Source organism: Meleagris gallopavo, chromosome 3, assembly GCF_905368555.1.
Source record: "Meleagris gallopavo chromosome 3, MGAL_WU_HG_1.1, whole genome shotgun sequence".
Lineage (NCBI taxonomy): Eukaryota > Metazoa > Chordata > Aves > Galliformes > Phasianidae > Meleagris > Meleagris gallopavo.
This window is the reverse complement of record NC_139406.1, coordinates 41168214-41181028: the sequence shown is the minus strand read 5'-3', so window position 1 is coordinate 41181028 and position 12815 is coordinate 41168214. Positions and strand designations below refer to the sequence as shown.

The window sequence follows — 12815 nt, the reverse complement described above, 5'->3', positions numbered from 1 at the left end:
AACAAATGCTAACCAGATATGATTGATTAGTCTCTCTTATGTAACCACCAGGATTTCCAGAATCTTCTTTCCAATATGAATAGTGCTCTTTCCAAAACAAGAGAAAACTGATTTGACTCCAAGGTTGACCCTGCTTTGAGCTAGGAACTTCTCGTAGTCCCTTCCAAGCCAAATTAATCTGAACCTGCATTATTCCGTGTTTCTAAAATAGAGGTATTTTTCTGGATAAACTCAGTTCTGAAAGTCACGTTTGTCAATCTTATGAAAAAAAGACCAATCAGTCTCAATGTTCATCATCTTGTGCCTTCAAGGAAATGACTATGATATGAAATCTTATTTAACAAAAGCAGATTCCAAATGTACATTCACATTTTAGTAATATCTAGGGATGTTATTTCATGGAAAAAGGCAAATCACACCCATTTTTAAGAAGAATAAAAAGGATGAGCCCGGGAACTACTGATCAATAAGTCTCGCCTCTGTACTGTGAAAGATCATGGAGATCATGAAGCAGATCCTCCTGGAAGTTATGCTAAGGCACATGGAAGGCAGGGAAGTGATACAGGAGAACCAGCATGGCTTCACCAAGGGCAAATCCTGCTTGACCAATCTAATGGCCTTTTATGATGCTGTAACTGCATCAGTGGGCAAGGTAATAACCACTGACATCATTTATATGGATTCAGTAAGATCTTTGACATAGTTGTCAATGGTTTACGGGCTGGTTCGTCCCAGTTCTGACTAGCAGGCCGGAGGATTTCACAAAATCCGCGCTTCCGGAAAAGGGAAACAGGGGACTCCAAAATAATTAAAAACAGCGGCAACGATCTGAGGAGAAACAAACTAATTTACTAAATATAGTATCGGAACGCAAGATAACACACCATAATACAATGTAATTAGAATTGAAGCTAATAAATCAAATATAATGAGAGAGAGAATGTCCAAAGGTGAATAGGCCTCACCATAATACTGAGGTGAGATGTGCAGTCCAGTTGAACAGCAGGGAGACGAAAAAAAGCAGACAAAAAAGAGCGTATCAGGTGACCTTGCCAGGAGTTATATCTCCTTTCTGACTGCAAAGCCCCCTGGGGAATGTAGTTCTTCTTCTCTTCCAGGCAGGTACCCAGAACTTGAGCATTAACAGTTAAACTCCCAGTGCACTACATGATGTTATGATGTGGAATACTGAAAACTAAAAATCATAAAACCATGACACACGGTACACCATGATATCCTTCTTTTTAAATTGGAAAGATATGGATTTGATGGGTGAACTGCTCAAATGATGAAGAACTGGCTGCAGGATGGAATCCAGAAAGTGAGGGTCAGTGTTTGGGTGAAGATCAGTAATGAATGATGTCTCCCAAGAGTCAGTGCTGGGACTGATACTCTTTAATATCTTTTTCAGTGACATCGACAGTGGGCTTGAGTGCACTCTCAGAAAGTTTGCAGATGACACCAACTCATGGGGTGCAGTCAACATGAGATAGGACAAGAAGTAATGGCCTAGAACTTGAACATAAGAAGTTCTATACTAACATGCTGTTTCAGGGTACGTTTCCACCTGAGAAACAGGATGCCTCAGGAGCAGAGGCAAGCAAACTATGCTCAGAGCCGCACAGAGGGTTATGAGTTTTATTCAGCATACACACACTCACACACACACACACACACACACACAGAGGCATCCATTTTAGATAATCTCAGAAAGCAGCAAGAAACTCCCTAAGCAAGTGCACTATTACTTACTGATCCTTGAGAGATGGCAAACCTCTGGAAAGGAGAGAGAAGGAATATATAGGAACATTCCAGTGATTAATTCAGTAGGTAGTGCCAGCAGGGCATTCCGTGCTTTAAAGTGCACGTTTCTTCTCTCTCCCACCAAAGCCTCTGTCCTGCTTTTATTCTCCTGGAAATAAGCCAGCAATGTGCTCTTTCAACCCAGAAAGCCGACCATGTCCTGGGCTGTGTTAAAAGAAACACGGCTAGCAGTTTGAGGGGAGCGGTCCTGATTCTGTATTCTGCTCTGCTGAGTCCTCACCTGGAGTGCTACATCTAGATGTAGAGTCCTCAGTACATGAGGGACATGGACATGGAATGTGTCCAGAAGAGAGCCACAAAAATGATCAAAGGGATGGAACACCTCTCCTACCAGGACAAGCTGAAAGAGATGGGGTTGTTCAGCCTGGAGAAGAGGAGGCTCTGAGATGACCTGACAGTGGCTTTTCAGTATCTTAAGGAGTGCTACAGGACAAGGGGAAATGATTTCAAGCTTAAATAGCATAGATTTAGGTTGGATATAAGGAAAAAGTTCTTTAAAAATGGGGGTGATGGGGTGCAGGAGCAGATTGCCCAGAGATGTGGTGGATGCCCTGTCTCTGGAGACTTTCAAGTTGAGGCTGGATCTGGCCCTGGGCAACCTGATCTAGCTGTGGATGTCCCTGTTCATTGCAGGGGAGTTGAAATAGACGATCTTTAATGTTTCCTTCCAACTCTAAGAATTCTATTATTCTAAAAATGTGGTGTAGATCAGATTGCATATACATAGTCAAAATAAACAGTTCCATAATTAATTTACTTCGCAGAAATAACTTTCTTCTTGGGTTAATATGGGGTTCTTTGCCTTGATTTGACTTGCTTGAAGAAAGGATATGTAGGCTCCTTAGTTCTCTTGAGACTGGTGTGGAGATCTCTTTTTTTGTAAATTTTGATTTTGCAGTTTCTAGTGGCTTTCATGTAATCTCTTTCAAAATGTTTTTTGTAGTACATTTGGGATTATTAATCTGATTCTCAAAAATAAATTCCCTCCAGCAGCCAAATCTTAGTTCTGAATTGGTAACAATTTCTGTACTGGCTACACTATGCTAACAACTTTAATCATTTTCCTCAAGGTCTTATCTTGGATCGTAACTTTGGTAATCATTGCCAGGCTTGAGTTTACTGGATAGAACTCAAAATGTATCCATTATATGACTTGTATGCTTTATCATCATCTGTACTCCTTACAGAGAAGCATTGTTCTGTGAATGTTCATGTTTCTTCTGAGATCATGTAACATTATTGAACTTGTACAAAATGTACAGCATTTAGTTCCATAATTTGCTGGGCTGCACCATATCATCAAGGATTTATCTACTACAATAAATACTTTCTTAGGTATAAATTCATATGTCAAATAAAATGTGTGTATTTAAAAATAATATTTTAAGAAGAAGGAATATAGATCCATTTTTGACAATGGTAATAATGAATTTGGGACAAATACATACTGAATACACCAAAAGAGATACCAGCCTGCCAGTATCACTCTTTAATTAGACAAATACTTTGTTCCCATTTTCACTATTCCTGTGTTTTCCTTGTTGGCTATTTTTTTTCTCCTATTGTTTTTTTGTTTGTTTGTTTGTTTTGTTTGCTTTTGTTAGTTTGTTTCTTTAAAGCTCAGAAAGAACAACTCCATCCTTGTATTTTTTTTGAGGCAACTCTTTTTAGACATTTATTTATCCCCTAGTAGGTGTTAGAGAATCCCTATAAGAAAAATATCACAAAATTTCCAACAAAGATATTAAATCACATCTCTTATTTTTATCTTTGGAGAATTTCTAAATGAAACCGAAAACAGAAAATGATAGGAAATCAAGTATCATTAGTTCTTCTCTTGACATATCTACTGTATATTTATTTGATATCATGGAATCTTAGAACTAATGTTTTCAAAAATTATTTCTCTAATTACTCAATTTTTTTAAGAAGTGTGCTTTATGCATAGAGGATATTTTAAAATAGTAATAACCTCAGATGGCTGTTTTGGCAGCTGTATTCATCATGATCTTTCTCTAACAGTTGATCACTCAATAAATTTTCTACTCTTCTAGAAATCAGAGACGGTTGGAAAATTAGCCCCTCATCTCTATTCTATCTGAAAGAGATGTATTCTTTTGAAATCTACTTTAACTATTTTTGTCCTTTCCCTCTCTACAGCTTGCATCATCTTGAAGACATCCTAAGCTTTTTTTAAAAAAAATCTTATTTCTCTGAAACAATTATTTTTTTTTTTTCTCCAATTGATAATTTACACATGTATAAAAATGATTGAATCATAGAATATTCTGAATTAGAAGGGACCCATAAGGATCATTGAGTCCAAATCTTGGCTTCACACAGGAGCACCTAAAAGTCAGACCACATGACTGAATGCATTCTCCAAGTTCTTCTCAAACTCCAACAGCTCAGTGACATGACCACTGTGCTGAGGATCCTGTTCCAAGGCCCAACCAACCCTGGAAAAGAAATTTCCTGATATCCAACCTGACCCTCCCCTGTCACAACTTTATGCCTTTCTCTCAGTTTCCATCTCTGGTCACCAGAGAGCAGAGATCAGTGCCTGCCCCTCTGCTCCCCTCGCACTAAACTGTGATGAGGTCTGCTCTTCTCTGAACTGGCCAAAATAAGGGGCTTTAGCCACTCCTCAGCCACTGTCCTCTCTAGAACCTTTATCATCTTTGTCACTGTTCTTTGGACACTTTTTAACAGTTTTATATCTGTTTTGTACTGTGGTGCCCAAAACCGCACGTAGTACTTGAGGTGAGGCCACACCAAGGCAGCATAGAGTAGGATAACCTACTTCAAATAAATTCTGAAAATATTAATGAGAACTGACCCTGAAATGGAGTACTGGAGTATCCTGCTAGTACCTGCCACCAGGCTGATGTAACCCCATTTTGGACCCAACTTGTCAGCCAGTTTCTCACCCATCACATTATGTTTTTGTCTAGCAGCATGCTGGATAATTAGTCCAGAAAGATACTGTGGGAAGTAGTATTGAAACTTCACTAAAATCCAAAAATATAACACCAACTGGCTTCCCTTGGTAAACTAGACAGGTGACCTTATCACAGAAAGAACTTAAGCATGCTAAACAGGATCTTCCCCTCATGAAGCCATGTGACCAATGACCACATTGTCCTTCAAGTGTTTTCAATAACTCCCAGAATAATTTTCTTCATTATTTTACCAGGCAATGAAGTGAGACTGACGGGCCCGTAATTACCAGAGTCTTCTTTCTTGCCCTTTCTCAAACTTGAAACAATTTTTGCCAGCTTCCAGTCAACTCAGACCTCTCCAGACTGTTGAAAAATAACTGAGACAGGTCTCATAATGACATCAGTTCTCTGAGTATCATGGGGTGAGTTGAATCAGGCTATCTAGACTTATATGCACCCAAATGGAACAGCAAATCCCACACAGACTTGGGGTTGGCTTGGAGTTAATCATCACCACAGTCATAGTCCTCCAATTCAGGGCACCTGGGGTGACTGAGCCTATCATCAACAGAGGCAAAGAAGGCATTAGGTGTCTCTGTTTCGTCTATGTCTCTGTTTGTAAGAAGACCATTCTCATCAAGTAACAAACAAATGTGATTTCTGATCTTCTTTTTGATTTTAATGTATTTTTTAAAAAATCTTTTTATTTTCTCCTGATGTATTGACCAGCTTGAACTTTAACTCAGCTTTTTTCACATATTTTTTTTCTTTCATAGGGAAACAACATCCCTGAAGCCTTCTCATTTTGCTGGATCTTGCTTCCAGTGCCGTAAACTTTTCTTCTAAGATCTAGAAGAAGATCCCTGTTCAGCTAAGCTGACTGGCCTTCTGCCCCATCTGCTTGACTTCTGACATTTTAGAATTGCCTGTTCCTGTGCTCTTAGGAGGTGGTACATAAAAAGTGACCAGCACTGAAGAACCAAAATGCCTTCATAAGCAGTTTCCCAGGACCTTATCAACAAGTTCCCTGAGTAGCCTGAAATCTGCTCACCCCCTAGTTGAAGTTTCGGTTGCAGTTTTCAACCAAAGATGTTAAATTCAACTACTTCATGGTCGTTATGTCCAAGATGGCCACCCATTGCCACTTTGCTTGTGAGACCTCTGTTTGAAAGCAACACATCTACTAGGGCACCCTTCCTCTTCGTGTCCCTTAGTACCTGTACCAGAAAAATATCTTCAAGCTATTTTAGGAATCTCCTGGACCTGTTTGTATCAGCTGTGTAGTGCTCCCAGTTAATATCCAGCAGACTGAAGTCCCCCATAAGGATGAGGGAGTTGATCTAGAGGTCTCTCTTAGTTCTTCAAAGAATAATTTATCAGTGTCTTCATCCTGGCTGGGTGGTATATAATCAACTTCCTCAACAATATCCCCTTTATTTGCTGATCTCTTAACCCTTACCAAGAAGCTATCAACTTTGTTGTTGCCAAATGATAGCTCCATACAGTCCAATCCCTTCATTACATACAGTGCCACCACCTCTGCCCTGTCTGTCTCTTCTGAAAAGCCTGTAACATTACAGTGTGCCAATCATAGGACTCTTTCCATCAAGTTTTCCATCAAGTTTTACCAAGCTTATGGTAATGATATCGTAGTTTTGGGATTGAAGCAAGGCTTCTAGCTCTTCTTTGTTCCTCATGCTGCATACATTTGTGTAGAAGCATTTCAGATGTGCTCCATCATACCCAGCACCCCATATAGCAGACTGAAGGATCTCAGCAGCACACAGTCCCTCTGACTGTGACGTGTCATCTCATGGTTATCATTGGCAGATCTGGTTTTATTCCTTTCTCCCTTCAAATCTAGTTTAAAACCCTATCGACGAACCCTGCTAACTTCAGTAAAAATTTATTTCACCATCTAAGAAAGCACATCCCAAACAAATGCCAGCAGGCCCAGTGTCATGTAGACCTTCATACAACCAAGAAATCAAAATTTCTGTTGGTGGCACCAGCCTTGGACCCACATATTGACCTGCTGGGTCTGCCTGTTCCGTTCAGTACTGATCTCTGCTACTGGAAGGATAGAGGAAAAAGCTACCTGTACACTCATTACTTTAACCAATTGCTTCAATGACCTTTTGGCCACTCTTAGATTTCTCTCAGTTACCTTTGTCAACCATGACAACCTTATCACTGCATGTGTGAAAAAACAAAATGAATAATAATCAGAGGTCTGTACCAGTTGAGTGACTTTGTCCACATCTTTATTTGCCTGTCCTTCAAGTTCAGAATCTTGAATCAGTTATGTAAGGGCACCTGGGAAAGTGAGGTAGGCAGGCAGGGGATTTGTCTTTCAACCTAAGCAGAAATATGCTTCCATTCTTCCCTGTCTCTTAGATGTCCATTTTTTTTCTGGTGGTGAAAAGGTAGGGAAACCCATGTTTCTTGTGTTGTACGTGGCTGATGAGTCTGTGTCAGGGTTGGTAAAGAGTGATTCCTGAGACATCTCCTTCTCCTTGATGCTCTTCAGGCCTGCCTACCTCCTTCTGGAACTCTGACACCAGAGTGAGCTGCTATACAACCTGGGTGCATTCAGGTACTTGTAATGTAAGAGGCCATTCTGCACTACATTCTCTGAAAATATCTATTTACTTTCTCTATTAGTAGCTTTTATTTTGGGGATAATAATAATATTTTCAACAGTGACTGTTGGACTGTTTTCAATTTAAAATGCCAAGATTATTTTTATCTTGATATTCTCTTCCTCTTCTGTTTCACCTCTTGGATAATTCTCCAAAAAGAAAGAAAATTCATCTGTGCATGGAGTTCTGCTTTATGTTTGTTTACACTGTGCATGCTGTTGCTGCCTTTAAAATTTTGGAAAACAATGTGTTCCTGTGCATCTCTAAGAAAAGCAACTTGCATTTTTTGTTTGCTTGTTTTTCTTCTAGAATTGATTGACACACTCTAAGTACTTGTGTGTATTGTTCCCTGACTTTGAGTTCAGATTTAGCTTGACCTTCTGCCTCCAGCTCTTTTTCATACAGTATTTGGAATCTCAGGAACAGAGTAACAGATGTTGGCTGCCCACAGCTCTTGAGATGGCCTGAGAGACTTTTCCATGCTTGACAAAATCTGATCGCTAATTCTCTGTCTAACAAAATTGTCTTTCTTGGAGTTTTTCTTTTCTTTTGATTTATTTATTTTTATTTTTATTTTTGTATTATTTGCTCCCAGAAGCCAGTTCTAATATTCTCTTTTCTCAGGAATGAATAACAACACAGTTAGTGGACATAGTTCAGAGAATGAGTTCAGTGATACATTATGGTTATACGTTAGTTGACTTCACAGTCATATAATGCTTTGGCACACATTGACCTTTAAGCCCTGCCTCCTATGCAACACTGAGGAAAAGACCAGCTATGTTAGGTGACAAGAGTCTTATTAAAAGGCTAGGATCCAGGCTTTGTCACACGGCAGCAAACGTCACCTCAAAGCTGTTTTCTTGGCTCCTCAGCTTCCACCATATGCAGACTTTCCTATAAATGTTTTACAGGAAACATTTTCTACTTGCAACCTGTGTGGACATAGAGGCCTGCAAACTTGCTTTAAAAGTCTCTTTCATTCAAGAATTTTAAGTTCTAGTAGAAAATTTTACTGCTCTGCTATCTCCTTTAGTAGGCAGGCATGAATAAATGATTTATTATTTTTTTTTCTCATAGCAACAGGTGTTTCTGTGTGTAAAACAATGTGTGTAAAACAAGATGTAAGATATTCAAAATAAATCAGCTTTTTTGCAGAACTTGTTTTAAACTAAGTGTATTGCCTGAAGTCAGCACATGCACTTCAGTAGAGGAGGTTTTTTTAAAGTTCAATGCTCTCAACAGGGTCACTCACAATTTTTACTCTTCCCCTTAATTTCCTTCTCTTGAACTTCTCTTCTGACTTTACTTTGCATAAGATTATATTATGCTATTTTTTCTTAGCCGTATAGTAGATTTTCAGATACAGCACTATGTCAGCTCTGATTCATGTGACCCAGATAAATGAGTAATCACAAGTTCTTGTCATCAGGAGTTTCTGATAGCACTGAAGAGGGCCTTCTTTACTTGTGTTATCTTTACAAAGATTAATATTGGAAGCAAAATATTTTTTTTTTTTCCCATGTATCTACCAAACCCAAAGGTGGGTCATTTTTGGCAAATTCTAGGGGCTATAAGTAACTGTCATTTAAAGGAGCAGTCTCCCCTCCTCCTCATCTGATGGTAATTCACAAGCTCAGGTACTCACTGTATTTTCAAGTGAGACAGATCATCTGAGAACTGCCAACAAAACAGGTGAATTATTTTTCACTTGTTTCTTCCTCTAAATCAGTGTTCTGTATGTGTAGATGGGCATCAGTGCTGGGACAAGAAGAGGAACTGATGTTGAGGAACTATATGTAGGAGGGTGAATCTGCCCTTTTGGTGCCAGCTTATTGTTCTGCTTTTTTTTTTTTTTTTTTTTTTTTTTTTTTTTTTTTTTTTGCACTGCTTTCTCAGTAATCTCTTCTCTCTTGGGTCTTTGACTCACACCCAATTTTCTACTGTCTGTCTAACCTAATATTGGAACACATTTTTTCTTCAGTCTTTGCTCTTTTATTTTGCAGTTTTTTAGCCAGGATGGCTGCCTGAATATAATTGATGGGTTCATCTGAAAACATAGTCAGTGCCATGGCTTATAACATTGTGTGTTAGGATGAATCGCAGCTCTCTCTGTATTTTACTGCCTTCAGTAGAGGTGATTTAGCCCACTAAAATTACATGTTAAAAGATCCCAATAACAATGATAATATCAAGTATCAATCAATTTTAACAGAACAGCCCAATTTTGCCCAAACATGTAGCACTAGTAGTGTGTGTCTATATAATGTACAAACAAATAAACATTCTTCTTATGAAAGAACAGCTCTTCCAAAAATTCAGTAGTATTCTAATATTTGGATAAGTTCCTAAGGAGTATAAAATTATCCAGAAAAATAATAAGTCAGGCATCTGCATTCAAATGCCCTCGATTATTTTTAAGAGGAAAATGGTATATTCTGTAATATGAAGTCTTGAAGAGACAAGAATAATTCCAAATATAAAAATCTAAACCAGACTTTGTAGCACAGTTCATTGCTCTAAGTGCTATTGCCAAACAGTGAGTGAAAAAATTAATAAAATTAATTCTATAACAAATTGTTTTTGCCTCGGTGTGCTCTTCTGTGTTCAAATTGCATGTGTATCATGAACCAAAATGTTTTATGTGCATTGTCTAAACAAGCTAGTATTTTCTCTATTGGTTAGTATTTGTTAGGTGAGGAGAAGAGCAAATAATATGGCCAACTCCTCCAGCCCAGGATCACTCTGCACAGCTGTTGGGGCCCAGTCCAGTGCCTAGAATCTCTGATGGAGGAAGCTGTTGTTATTTCCCCTGTTACAGTTTCAACCAGTAGCAAAGCTGAGCAAATATCCCAGAGAAATATAGAGACAGAACGTAGAGACAACCAATCATACAGGCTGCCCCAGCCGCAGCAGATCCTTCGACAGCACTTGATACACGACATGTAGAACACAAACACAGACAGCCATGTCTGACTGTACTCCTCTTGAAGGTAGAAACAGGAGTCCACTAGTAAAAGCACACACATGTATATCACTCTCTAGGTACATATGTATTTGTGCATCTCTTCAGTACCAGGCATGAGCCCCCTTCTCAGTCTGCCCATCATCCCTGTTGCATTGAAGGTATGACTTGACACCAAGCTTCACTCACGTGCACAGATCTTTCAGGCATTTAGTACTCCAGTGCACATACTTGCAAGAAAGAGTGAAAATATACGGTGATAGAATTAAGAAAAGATTTAGAAAGAAAATATAAGATAAGCTAATTGAGCAAAGAGCTCAGTCTGATGAGAACACTGACTGAGCCTATTTTACTTGCAGTCAGCCTTTTACAGTTTTTCTACCTATGTCCACTTGTTCCTCTTGTGCCCCCTCCATGGACTTGCAGAGCTCTGCAATTTCTGCACCCTCCCAGACTGGCGTCCTCAAGTTAACAATCTTACCAGCTGCAAGGTTAATCCTTCCTGATGATGCCTGTAACTTGTTACCTATCCATTAGTGAGCGTTGGAGATTTGTTTCTCGTGATTGTCTCGCAGTGTAGAAGTGTACCAATCAGATAACCCTGCTGGCATAAACATTCCCACATTATCATATGGTCTCATTGATCAGTGTGGCTGAGCAGGCTTGGCTCCTGTCATTGCCTCTCTTTCTTATTATCCCTTGTTGTGTTGGAAAAAACACCCTCAGAGAAGCAGGCACTTTTACATACTCTTGCACTCTCGCCACCTAAAAGTAATATCAGAAGGTGCTGCATCACTTCTCTCTTCTGTGGATGCTGAATGGGCCTCATAGGGTAGGGGGCACACAGTAGGAGACTCTTCTCTCCCATGGATGTTACCTGTGTGAGGTGTTAAGGTTGCTGTCCCTGAACAAAATTCTCTCCATCAGAGGTGATATTGCATACTGAGGCACATAAGATCAATACCTCTTCTTTAAGACCAATTCACATACCAGGTGTCCAGGTGTTTCGTTGTTGGTGGTGTTTTGTTTTGTTTTGACATGTACATCTCTCCAGGCACTGGATCAACTGATGTCTGTGGATAGTTTCTGGTGTTAGCTCTGTGTTGGTTGCTGAAGCATGTTGCAGTATTGTAGAAGGTTAAGTTTAATTTTTAATTTCCAGGAATTAGTCTTAGTTTGGAACTATGTTATATTAGTCTCTGTTATGCGTTCTTTCACTAATCATGACAATTGTTGTTTTTTTTTAAGGTCAGCAGAGTCCTTCTGCTATCTCTTCAATTCCCCTTTACAGTGAATCATGCTCAGTACCTGAAATTTAGAGTAATGTTGTGGTTACAACTTCTGTGGATCTCCTTATCTCCTCTCATTGTTTTAAAGAATTATGAAAAGCCAGAAACTGGACCTGAAGATGATCATAAGCCTCTCGATTTTCCAATATATTTTGTAGCTTTATACTTGCTTGTTATCCCCTCCTCAACCAGCATGGAGGAGCTATTCATTATTCATGTGTTGAGAGCAGATAAAGTTATGGTTTGCAGTGAAACATCATAAATATTAGATGATTATGGGATATTTTGCTAAACAAAGGACACAAGTACCTTTTTAAAATCATTTTTCTCCTTATGTTCCTTCCCAGATAAAGTATTTATGAAGGCAAACTGTAACCATGTAGTTTTAGTTTTGAAACAGCCGGGATTTATAATTTCATTTTAACTATATTTAAACTTTTCCCTTCCTTCCCTAATGTTTCCCAGGATGTATAAGGTTCTTGGAAACATTATATGAAAACAAATTGTAAACAAATACCTTATGAATAATTAGTAGTGTTTTGTGATTATCAGGACCCACACAAAGTCCAAAAAATCATTTTAATGGTCTATTAGGATTTTAGGACCAGATCCTGTGCTGAATTGACTGGGAACTACAAAGTAATCTTAAATTAGTCCTGTGGAAGCTGATGAAAATTTCAGTTATGAAATGAGGACATTGACTTTTCAGCTTCACTGACTACTGAGAATGTAGCCTTTACATTTGTCTTGTGCTGCACTTCTTAGTGCATTTGATTTAGTCATGCCTGCAAGAGCACCTTGCATTTACAATACCAGGTATATAATTAACATTAGTTGGGAAGATGGAAGGTGGCATTTTCTGAACTTTAAAGGGCCTATGTGACTTCATATTACTCATGCCTAAATATACTGGAGTATGTCTGCACTCCGGGGTTTATTGTAGAATAAAGTGTCTGAGTTTGCTTTAAAATAGCTTGAGCTGGTTGTTCTGGCAATGTAACCATCACAGCATGGAGTCCAGCAGAGGTAATTCACAGTACAGGCACAATATTAAATAAAGATTGTTTGGAGTTCAACACACTGTTCAATTTGCTTTTCACTAGAAACATAACTGTAACTCAGCTAAAGCTGATAGGGAAGAATTCAAGTAAAT

General features: G+C 38.8%; 1 long non-coding RNA gene across 1 annotated transcript in view; it reads left to right on the top strand.

Annotated features, from left to right (window-relative positions):
* The window catches only part of LOC146544671 (uncharacterized), a 62903-nt gene that overhangs the window by 36765 nt on the left and 13323 nt on the right, over positions 1–12815 (top strand). The gene's annotated exons all lie outside the window — the stretch shown is intronic.